Source organism: Triticum aestivum, chromosome 3D (genome assembly GCF_018294505.1).
Source record: "Triticum aestivum cultivar Chinese Spring chromosome 3D, IWGSC CS RefSeq v2.1, whole genome shotgun sequence".
Taxonomy (NCBI): Eukaryota; Viridiplantae; Streptophyta; class Magnoliopsida; order Poales; family Poaceae; genus Triticum; species Triticum aestivum.
The window spans coordinates 508,913,044-508,926,022 of NC_057802.1; positions in this window are offsets into that span (position 1 = coordinate 508,913,044).

Consider the following 12,979-nt stretch of genomic DNA (forward strand, 5'->3'; position numbering starts at 1 on the left):
CTTGCTGGATCAAGAAGGAGGAGACGTCGCTGCACCGTACGTGTGTTGAACGCGGAGGTGCCGTCCGTTCGGCACTCGGTCATCGGTGTTTTGGATCACGGCGAGTACGACTCCGTCATCCACGTTCATTGGAACGCTTCCGCTCGCGATCTACAAGGGTATGTAGATGCACTCCCTTCCCCTCGTTGCTAGTATACTCCATAGATGCATCTTGGTGAACGTAGGAAAATTTTAAAATTATGCTACGATTCCCAACAGTGGCATCATGAGCCAGGCCTATGCGTAGTTACTATGCACGAGTAGAACACAAAGCAGTTGTGGGCGTTGAGTTTGCCAATTCTTCTTGCCGCTACTAGTCGTTTCTTGTTTCGGCGGCATTGTAGGATGAAGCGGCCTGGACCGACCTTACACGTATGCTTACGTGAGACTGGTTCCACCGACTGACATGCACAAGTTGCATAAGGTGGCTAGCGGGTGTCTGTCTCTCCTACTTTAGTCGGAACGGATTCGATGAAAAGGGTCCTTATGAAGGGTAAATAGAAATTGGCAAATCACGTTGTGGTCATACGTAGGTAAGAAACGTTCTTGCTAGAAACCTACAAACCACGTAAAAACTTGCAACAACAATTAGAGGACGTCTAACTTGTTTTTGCAGCAAGTGCTATGTGATGTGATATGGCCAGAAGATGTGATGAATGATATATGTGATGTATGAGATTGATCATATTCTTGTAATAGGAATCACGACTTGCATGTCGATGAGTATGACAACCGGCAGGAGCCATAGGAGTTGTCTTTATTATTTTGAATGACCTGCGTGTCATTGAATAACGCCATGTAAATTACTTTACTTTGTTGCTAAACGCGTTAGCCATAGAAGTAGAAGTAATCGTTGGCGTGACGACTTCATGAAGACACAATGATGGAGATCATGATGATGGAGATCATGGTGTCATGCCGGTGACAAAGATGATCATGGTGCCCCGAAGATGGAGATCAAAGGAGCATGATGATATTGGCCATATCATGTCACTATTTGATTGCATGTGATGTTTATCATGTTTTTGCATCTTATTTGCTTAGAACGACGGTAGCAAGTAGGATGATCCCTTATAATAATTTCAAGAAAGTGTTCACCCTAACTGTGCACCGTTGCGAAGGTTCGTTGTTTCGAAGCACCACGTGATGATCGGGTGTGATAGATTCTAACGTTCGAATACAACGGGTGTTGACGAGCCTAGCATGTACAGACATGGCCTCGGAACACACGCAATACACTTAGGTTCACTTGACGAGCCTAGCATGTACAGACATGGCCTCGGAACACGGAGGACCGAAAGGTCGAGCATGAGTCGTATAGATACGATCAACATGGAGATGTTCACCGATCTTGACTAGTCCGCCTCACGTGATGATCGGACACGGCCTAGTCGAATTCGGATCATGTTTCACTTAGATGACTAGAGGGATGTCTATCTGAGTGGGAGTTCATTAAATAATTTGATTATATGAACTTAATTATCATGAACTTAGTCTAAATCTTTACACTATGTATTGTAGATCAAATGGCCCACGTTGTCCTCAATTTCAACGCGTTCCTAGAGAAAACCAAGCTGAAAGATGATGGCAGCAACTATACGGACTGGGTCCGGAACCTGAGGATCATCCTCATAGCAGCCAAGAAAGATTATGTCTTAGAAGCACCGCTAGGTGAAGCACCAATCCCTGAGAACCAAGACGTTATGAACGCTTGGCAGCAGCGTGCTGATGATTACTCCCTCGTTCAGTGCGGCATGCTTTACAGCTTAGAACCGGGTCTCCAAAAGCGTTTTGAGAAACATGGAGCATATGAGATGTTCGAGGAGCTGAAACTGGTTTTTCAAGCTCATGCCCGGGTCGAGAGATATGATGTCTCCGACAAGTTCTTCAGCTGTAAAATGGAGGAGAACAGTTCTGTTAGTGAGCACATACTCAGAATGTCTGGGTTGCACAACCGCTTGTCTCAGCTGGGAGTTAATCTCCCGGATGACGCGGTCATTGACAGAATCCTCCAGTCGCTTCCACCAAGCTACAAGAGCTTTGTGATGAACTACAATATGCAGGGGATGGAAAAGACCATTCCCGAGGTATATTCAATGCTGAAATCAGCTGAGGTAGAGATCAGAAAAGAACATCAAGTGTTGATGGTGAATAAAACCACTAAGTTCAAGAAGGGCAAGGGTAAGAAGAACTTCAAGAAGGACGGCAAGGGAGTTGCCGCGCCCGGTAAACCAGTTACCGGGAAGAAGTCAAAGAATGGACCCAAGCCCGAGACTGAGTGCTTTTATTGCAAGGGAAGTGGTCACTGGAAGCGGAACTGCCCCAAATATTTAGCGGACAAGAAGAAGGCCGGCAACACCCAAGGTATATGTGATATACAAGTAATTGATGTGTACCTTACCAGTACTCGTAGTAGCTCCTGGGTATTTGATACCGGTGCGGTTGCTCATATTTGTAACTCAAAGCAGGAACTACGGAATAAACGGAGACTGGCAAAGGACGAGGTGACGATGCGCGTCGGGAATGGTTCCAAGGTCGATGTGATCGCCGTTGGCACGCTACCTCTGCATCTACCCACGGGATTAGTTTTAAACCTCAATAATTGTTATTTAGTGCCAGCTTTGAGCATGAACATTGTATCTGGATCTCGTTTAATTCGAGATGGCTACTCATTTAAATCTGAGAATAATGGTTGTTCTATTTATTTGAGAGATATGTTTTATGGTCATGCCCCGCTGGTCAATGGTTTATTTTTGATGAATCTCGAACGTGATGTTACACATGTTCATAGTGTGAATACCAAAAGATGTAAAGTTGATAACGATAGTCCCACATACTTGTGGCACTGCCGCCTTGGTCACATTGGTGTCAAGCGCATGAAGAAGCTCCATGCAGATGGACTTTTGGAGTCTCTTGATTACGAATCATTTGACACGTGCGAACCATGCCTCATGGGTAAGATGACCAAGACTCCGTTCTCCGGAACAATGGAGCGAGCAACCAACTTATTGGAAATCATACATACCGATGTGTGCGGTCCAATGAGTGTTGAGGCTCGCGGAGGATATCGTTATGTTCTCACTCTCACTGATGATTTAAGTAGATATGGGTATGTCTACCTAATGAAACACAAGTCTGAAACCTTTGAAAAGTTCAAGGAATTTCAGAGTGAGGTTGAGAATCAACGTGACAGAAAAATAAAATTCTTACGATCAGATCGTGGTGGAGAATATTTAAGTCACGAATTTGGTACACACTTAAGGAAATGTGGAATAGTTTCACAACTCACGCCGCCTGGAACACCTCAGAGAAATGGTGTGTCCGAACGTCGTAATCGCACTCTATTGGATATGGTGCGATCTATGATGTCTCTTACCGATTTACCGCTCTCATTTTGGGGTTATGCTTTAGAGACTGCCGCATTCACTTTAAATAGGGCACCGTCTAAATCCGTTGAGACGACACCGTATGAATTATGGTTTGGGAAGAAACCTAAGCTGTCGTTTCTAAAAGTTTGGGGATGCGATGCTTATGTCAAGAAACTTCAACCTGAAAAGCTCGAACCCAAATCGAAAAAATGCGTCTTCATAGGATACCCTAAGGAAACTATTGGGTATACCTTCTACCTCAGATCCGAAGGCAAGATCTTCGTTGCCAAGAACGGGTCCTTTCTAGAGAAGGAGTTTCTCTCGAAAGAATTGAGTGGGAGGAAAGTGGAACTTGATGAGGTGATAGTCACCCCTTCCGAACCGGAAAGTAGCGCAGCGCGGGAAAATGTTCCTGTGGTGCCTACACCGACTGGGGAGGAAGTTAATGATGATGATCATGAAGCTTCAGATCAAGTTGCTGAACTTCGTAGGTCCACAAGGACACGTTCCGCACCAGAGTGGTACGGCAACCCTGTCCTGGAAATCATGTTGTTAGACAACGGTGAACCTTCGAACTATGAAGAAGCGATGGCGGGCCCGGATTCCGACAAATGGCTAGAAGCCATGAAATCCGAGATAGAATCCATGTATGAAAACAAAGTATGGACTTTGACTGACTTGCCCGATGAGCGGCGAGCCATAGAAAACAAATGGATCTTTAAGAAGAAGACGGACGCAGATGGTAATGTGACCATCTACAAAGCTCGACTTGTCGCTAAGGGTTATCGACAAGTTCAAGGGGTTGACTACGATGAGACTTTCTCACCCGTAGCGAAGCTGAAGTCCGTCCGAATCATGTTAGCAATTGCCGCATACTATGATTATGAGATATGGCAGATGGACGTCAAAACGGCATTCCTTAATGGCTTCCTTAAGGAAGAGTTGTATATGATGCAGCCGGAAGGTTTTGTCGATCCTAAGAATGCTAACAAAGTATGCAAGCTCCAACGCTCAATCTATGGGCTGGTGCAAGCATCTCGGAGTTGGAACATTCGCTTTGATGAGATGATCAAAGCGTTTGGGTTTACACAGACTTATGGAGAAGCCTGTGTTTACAAGAAAGTGAGTGGGAGCTCTGTAGCATTTCTCATATTATATGTGGATGACATATTATTGATGGGAAATGATATAGAATTCTTGGAAAGTATAAAGGCCTATTTGAATAAGTGTTTTTCAATGAAGGACCTTGGAGAAGCTGCTTATATATTAGGCATCAAGATCTATAGAGATAGATCAAGACGCCTCATTGGTCTTTCACAGAGTACATACCTTGACAAGATATTGAAGAAGTTCAGTATGGATCAGTCCAAGAAGGGGTTCTTGCCTGTATTGCAAGGTGTGCAATTGAGCACGGCTCAATGCCCGACCACGGCAGAAGATATAGAACAGATGAGTGTCATCCCCTATGCCTCGGCCATAGGGTCTATTATGTATGCCATGCTGTGTACCAGACCTGATATAAACCTTGCCGTAAGTTTGGTAGGAAGGTACCAAAGTAATCCCGGCAAGGAACACTGGACAGCGGTCAAGAATATCCTGAAGTACCTGAAGAGGACTAAGGATATGTTTCTCGTTTATGGAGGTGACGAAGAGCTCGTCGTAAAGGGTTACGTCGACGCTAGCTTCGACACAGATCTGGATGACTCGAAGTCACAGACCGGATACGTGTATATTTTGAATAGAGGAGCAGTAAGCTGGTGCAGTTGCAAGCAAAGCGTCGTGGCGGGATCTACATGTGAAGCGGAGTACATGGCAGCCTCAGAGGCAGCACAGGAAGCAGTCTGGATGAAGGAGTTCATTACCGACCTAGGGGTGATTCCCAATGCGTCGGGCCCAATGACTCTCTTCTGTGACAACACTGGAGCTATTGCCCTTGCGAAGGAGCCCAGGTTTCACAGGAAGACCAGGCATATCAAGCGTCGCTTCAACTCCATTCGTGAAAGTGTTCAAAATGGAGACATAGATATTTGTAAAGTACACACGGACCTGAATGTAGCAGATCCGTTGACTAAACCTCTCCCTAGGGCAAAACATGATCAACACCAGGACGCAATGGGTGTTCGATTCATCACAATGTAACTAGATTATTGACTCTAGTGCAAGTGGGAGACTGTTGGAAATATGCCCTAGAGGCAATAATAAATGGTTATTATTATATTTCTTTGTTCATGGTAATTGTCTATTATTCATGCTATAATTGTATTGTCCGGAAATCGTGATACATGTGTGAATACATAGACCACAACCTGTCCCTAGTAAGCCTCTAGTTGACTAGCTCGTTGATCAACAGATAGTCACGGTTTCCTGACTATGGACATTGGATGTCATTGATAACGGGATCACATCATTAGGAGAATGATGTGATGGACAAGACCCAATCCTAAGCATAGCATAAAAGATCGTGTAGTTTCGTTTGCTAGAGCTTTTCCAATGTCAAGTATCTTTTCCTTAGACCATGAGATCGTGCAACTCCCGGATACCGTAGGAGTGCTTTGGGTGTGCCAAACATCACAACGTAACTGGGTGACTATAAAGGTGCACTACGGGTATCTCCGAAAGTGTCTGTTGGGTTGGCACGGATCGAGACTGGGATTTGTCGCTCCGTGTGACGGAGAGGTATCTCTGGGCCCACTCGGTAATGCATCATCATAATGAGCTCAATGTGACTAAGGCGTTAGTCACGGGATCATGCATTGCGGTACGAGTAAAGAGACTTGCCGGTAACGAGATTGAACAAGGTATTGGGATACCGACGATCGAATCTCGGGCAAGTAACATACCGATTGACAAAGGGAATTGCATACGGGATTGATTGAATCCTCGACACCGTGGTTCATCCGATGAGATCATCGTGGAGCATGTGGGAGCCAACATGGGTATCCAGATCCCGCTGTTGGTTATTGACCGGAGAGGCGTCTCGGTCATGTCTGCATGTCTCCCGAACCCGTAGGGTCTACACACTTAAGGTCCGGTGACGCTAGGGTTGTAGAGATATATGTATGCGGAAACCCGAAAGTTGTTCGGAGTCCCGGATGAGATCCCGGACGTCACGAGAGGTTCCGGAATGGTCCGGAGGTGAAGAATTATATATAGGAAGTCCAGTTTCGGCCACCGGGAAAGTTTCGGGGGTTATCGGTATTGTACCGGGACCACCGGAAGGGTCCCGGGGGTCCACCGGGTGGGGCCACCTGTCCCGGAGGGCCCCGTGGGCTGAAAGTGGAAGGGAACCAGCCCCTAGTGGGCTGGGGCGCCCCCCTTGGGCCTCCCCCCATGCGCCTAGGGTTGGGAACCCTAGGGGGGAGTTCCCCCTTGCCTTGGGAGGCAAGGCAACCCCTTCCCCCCCACTTGGCCGCCGCCCCCCCCCCCTTGGATCTGATCTCCAGGGCCGGCGCCCCCCCAGGGGGCCTATATAAAGGGGGGGAGGGAGGGCAGAACACAACAGCCTTGGGCGCCTCCCTCCTCCCCTGCAACACCTCTCTCTCTCTCTCTCTCTCGTAGAAGCTCGGCGTAGCCCTGCGGAGACCCGCTACATCCACCACCACGCCGTCGTGCTGCTGGATCTCCATCAACCTCTCCTTCCCCCTTGCTGGATCAAGAAGGAGGAGACGTCGCTGCACCGTACGTGTGTTGAACGCGGAGGTGCCGTCCGTTCGGCACTCGGTCATCGGTGATTTGGATCACGGCGAGTACGACTCCGTCATCCACGTTCATTGGAACGCTTCCGCTCGCGATCTACAAGGGTATGTAGATGCACTCCCTTCCCCTCGTTGCTAGTATACTCCATAGATGCATCTTGGTGAACGTAGGAAAATTTTAAAATTATGCTACGATTCCCAACAAAGGGTGATGCAGTAAAGCAGCGTAAGTATTTCCCTCAGTTTTTTAGAACCAAGGTATCAATCCAGTAGGAGGCCACGCTCAAGTCCCTCACACCTACACAAAGAAATAAAAACCTCGCAACCAACGCAATAAAGGGGTTGTCAATCCCTTCACGGTCACTTACGAAAGTGAGATCTGATAGATATGATAAGATAATATTTTTGGTATTTTTATAATAAAGATGCAAAGTAAAATAAAAGGCAATAAAAATAACTAAGTAATGGAAGATTAATATGATGGAAAATAGACCCGGGGGCCATAGGTTTCACTAGTGGCTTCACCCAAGAGCATAAGTATTATGGTGGGTGAAAAAATTACTGTTGAGCAATTGATAGAATTGAGCATAGTTATGAGAATATCTAGGTATGATCATGTATATAGGCATCACGTCCATGACAAGTAGACCGACTCCTGCCTGCATCTACTACTATTACTCCACACATCGACCGCTATCCAGCATGCATCTAGAGTATTAAGTTCAAAGGAACAGAGTAATGCTTTAAGTAAGATGACATGATGTAGAGGGATAAACTCATGCAATATGAAATAAACCCCATCTTGTTATCCTCGATGGCAACAATACAATACGTGCCTTGCTGCCCCTGCTGTCACTGGGAAAGGACACCGCAAGATTGAACCCAAAGCTAAGCACTTCTCCAATTGCAAGAAAGATCAATCTAGGAGGCCAAACCAAACTGATAATTCGAAGAGACTTGCAAAGATAACCAATCATACATAAAAGAATTCAGAGAGATTCAAATATTGTTCATAGATAAACTTGATCATAAACCCACAATTCATCGGTCTCAACAAACACACCGCAAAAGAAGATTACATCGAATAGATCTCCACGAGAGAGGGGGAGAAGTTTGTATTGAGATCCAAAAAGAGAGAACAAGCCATCTAGATAATAACTATGGACCCAAAGGTCTGAGGTAAACTACTCACACATCATCGGAGAGGCTACGGTGTTGATATAGAAGCCCTCCGTGATCAATGCCCCCTCCGGCAGGACGCCGAAAAAGGCCCCAAGATGGGATCTCACGGGTACAGAAGGTTGCGGCGGTGGAATTAGGTTTTCGTGGACGCCTCTGTTGGTTTGGGGGTACGTAGGTATATATAGGAGGAAGAAGTACGTCGGTGGAGAAACGTGGACCCCACGAGGGTGGAGGGCGCGCCCAGGGGGGTAGGTGCGCCCCCTGCCTCGTGCTATCCTGGTTGATTTCTTGACGTAGACTCTGATCCCCTGGATCACATTTGTTCCGAAAATCACGTTCCCGAAGGTTTCATTCCGTTTGGACTCCGTTTGATATTCTTTTTCCGTGAAACTCTGAAATAGGCAAAAAAAACAGCAATTTAGGCTGGGCCTCCGGTTAATAGGTTAGTCCCAAAAAATAATATAAAAGTGTATAACAAAGCCCATTAATCATCCAAAATAGAATATAATATAGCATGAAGCAATAAAAAATTATAGATACATTGGAGACGTATCAAGCATCCCCAAGCTTAATTCCTGCTCGTCCTCGAGTAGGTAAATGATAAAAACAGAATTTTTGATGCGGAATGCTACTAGGCATAATTTTTTAATGTAACCCTCTTAATTGTGGTATGAATATTCAGATCCGAAAGATTCAAGATAAAAGTTTAATATTGACATAAAAATAATAATACTTCAAGCATACTAACCAAGCAATTATGTTTTCTCAAAATAACATGGCCAAAGAAAGTTATCCCTACAAAATCATATAGTCTGGCTATGCTCTATCTTCACCACACAAAATATTTAAATCATGCACAACCCCGATGACAAGCCAAGCAATTGTTTCATACTTTTGATGTTCTCAAACTTTTTCAATCTTCACGCAATACATGAGCGTGAGACATGGACATAACACTATATGTGGAATAGAATGGTGGTTGTGGAGAAGACAAAAAGGAGAAGATAGTCTCACATCAACTAGGCGTATCAACGAGCTATGGAGATGCCCATCAATAGATATCAATGTGAGTGAGTAGGGATTTCCATGCAACGGATGCACTAGAGCTATAAATATATGAAAGCTCAACAAAAGAAACTAAGTGGGTGTGCATCCAACTCGCTTGCTCACGAAGACCTAGGGCATTTTGAGGAAGCCCATCGTTGGAATATACTAGCCAAGTTCTATAATGAAAAATTCCCACTAGTATATGAAAGTGATATCATAGGAGACTCTCTATCATGAAGATCATGGTGCTACTTTGAAGCACAACTGTGGTAAAAGGATAGTAGCATGGTCCCTTCTCTCTTTTTTCTCATTTTTTGGGCCTTTTTATGGCCTTTCTCTTTTTTTCTTTTTTTTCTTTTTCGTCTGGAATCTCATCCCGACTTGTGGGGGAATCATAGTCTCCATCATCCTTTCTTCACTTGGGACAATGCTCTAATAATGATGATCATCACACTTTTATTTATTTACAACTCAATACTTAGAACAACAATATGACTCTATGTGATGCCTCCGGCGGTGTACCGGGATATGCAATGAATCAAGAGTGACATGTATGAAAGAATTATGAATGGTGGCTTTGCCACAAATACAATGTCAACTACATGATCATGCAAAGCAATATGACAATGATGAACGTGTCATGATAAACGGAACGGTGGTAAGTTGCATGGCAATATATCTCGGAATGGCTATGGAAATGCCATAATAGGTAGGTATGGTGGCTGTTTTGAGGAAGATATATGGTGGGTGTATGATACCGGCGAAAAGTGCGCGGTATTAGAGAGGCTAGTAATGGTGGAAGGAAGAGGGTGCGTATTATCCATGGACTCAACATTAGTCATAAAGAACTCATATACTTATTGCAGAAATCTACAAGTTATCAAAGCGAAGTATTAAGCGCATGCTCCTAGGGGGATAGATTGGTAGGAAAATACCATCGCTCGTCCCCGACCGCCACTCATAAGGAAGACAATCAATAAATAAATCATGCTCCGACTTCATCACATAACGGTTCACCATACGTGCATGCTACGGGAATCACAAACTTTAACACAAGTATTCCTCAAATTCACAACTAGTCAACTAGCATGACTCTAATATCACAATCTCCATATCTCAAAAACAATTATCAAGCATCAAACTTATCTTAGTATTCAACACACTCATAAGAAAGTTTTTTACTAGTCTTGATTACCTAACTTTAGGATTAATTTTTCAATTTAAGCAAATTACCATGATGTTTTGTAGGACTCTCAAAATAATAAAAGTGAAGCATGAGAGAACAATAGTTTCTATAAAACAAATCCACCACCGTGCTCTAAAAGATATAAGTGAAGCACTAGAGCAAAACTATATAGCTCAAAAAGTATAAGTGAAGCACATAGAGTATTCAAATAAATTCCGAATCATGTGTGTGTCTCTCAAAAGGTGTGTACAGCAAGGATGATTGTGGTAAACTAAAAATCAAAGACTCAAATCATACAAGACGCTCCAAGGAAAACACATATCATGTGGTGAATAAAAATATAGCTCCAAGTAAAGTTACCGATGGAAGTAGACGAAAGAGGGGATGCCTTCCGGGGCATCCCCAAGCTTTGGCTTTTTGGTGTACTTAGATTATCTTGGGGTGCCATGGTAATCCCCAAGCTTAGGCACTTGCCACTCCTTGTTCCGTAATCCATCAAATCTTTTACCCAAAACTTGAAAACTTCACAACACAAAACTTAACAGAAAATCTCATGAGCTCCGTTAGCGAAAGAAAACAAAACACCACTTCAAGGTACTGTAATGAACTCATTATTTATTTATATTGGTGTTAAACCTACTGTATTCCAACTTCTCTATGGTTTATACACTATTTTATTAGCCATAGATTCATCAAAATAAGCAAACAACACACGAAAAACAGAATCTGTCAAAAACAGAACAGTCTGTAGTAATCTGTAACTAACGCAAACTTATGGAACTCAAAAACTTCAGAAAAAATATGAAGACCTAGAAAATTTGTTTATTGATCATCAGCAATTGGAATCAATATTTTATCACGTTCTGGTGATTTTTAACAATTGTTTCCGTGAACAGAAAGTTTCTGGAATTTTCAGCAAGATCAAATAACTATCATCCAAGAAGATCCTATAGGTTTAACTTGGCACAACACTAATTAAAACATAAAAACAAATCTAACCAGAGGCTATATCAAATATTTATTCCTAAACAGAATCAAAAGCAAAAAAACTAAAAATAAAATTGGGTTGCCTCCCAACAAGCGCTATCGTTTAACGCCCCTAGCTAGGCATAAAAGCAAGGATAGATCTAGGTATTGCCATCTTTGGTAGGCAATCCATAAGTGGCTCTCATAATAGATTCATAAGGTAATTTAATATTAATTCTAGGGAAGTGTTCCATGCCTTTCCTTAACGGAAATTGGAATCTATTATTCCCTTCCTTCATATCAATAATTGCACCAATCGTTCTAAGGAAAGGTCTACCAAGAATAATAGGACATGATGGATTGCAATCTATATCAAGAACAATAAAATCTACGGGCACATAATTCCTATTTGCAACAATAATAACATCATTAATTCTTCCCATAGGTTTCTTAATAGTGGAGTCCGCAAGGTGCAAGTTCAAAGAACAATCATCAAATTCACGGAAACCTAGCAAATCACACAAAGTTTCTGGAATCGTGGAAACACTAGCACCCAAGTCACACAAAGCATAGCATTCATGATCTTTAATTTTAATTTTAATATTAGTTTCCCACTCATCATAAAGTTTTCTAGGGATAGAAACTTCCAACTCAAGTTTTTCTTCATAAGATTGCATCAAAGCGTCAATGATATGTTTAGTAAAAGCTTTATTTTGACTATAAGCATGAGGAGAATTTAGCACGGATTGCAACAAGGAAATACAATCTATCAAAGAGCAATTATCATAATTAAATTCCTTGAAATCCAAAATAGTGGGTTCATTAATATCTAGAGTTTTGATCTCTTCAATCCCACTTTTACCAATTTTTGCATCAAGATCTAAAAACTCCGAATTTTTGGAACGCCTTCTAGGTAAAGGTGGCTCATATTCAGTCCCATCATTATTAAGATTCATATTGCAAAACAAAGATTTAATAGGGGACACATCAATAACTTTTAGATCTTCATCTTTATTCTCATAAAAACTAGAAGAACACGCTTTTACAAAGCAATCTTTCTTAGCACGCATCCTAGCGGTTCTTTCTTTGCACTCATCAATGGAAATTCTCATGGCTTTGAGAGACTCATTGATATCATGCTTAGGTGGAATAGATCTAAGTTTCAAAGAATCAACATCAAGAGAAATTCTATCAACGTTCCTAGCCAATTCATCAACTTTAAGCAATTTTCTTCAAGCAAAGCATTGAAATTCTTTTGTGAATTCATAAACTCCTTAACACTAGTCTAAAATTCAGAGGGCATCTTATTAAAATTTCCATAAGAATTGTTGTAGGAATTACCATAATTATTAGAGGAATTATTAGGGTACGACCTAGGATTAAAGTTTCCTCTATACGCGTTGTTACCAAAATTATTCCTACCAACAAAATTCACATCCATAGATTCGTTATTATTCTCAATAAAAGTAGACAAAGGCATATCATTAGGATAAGAA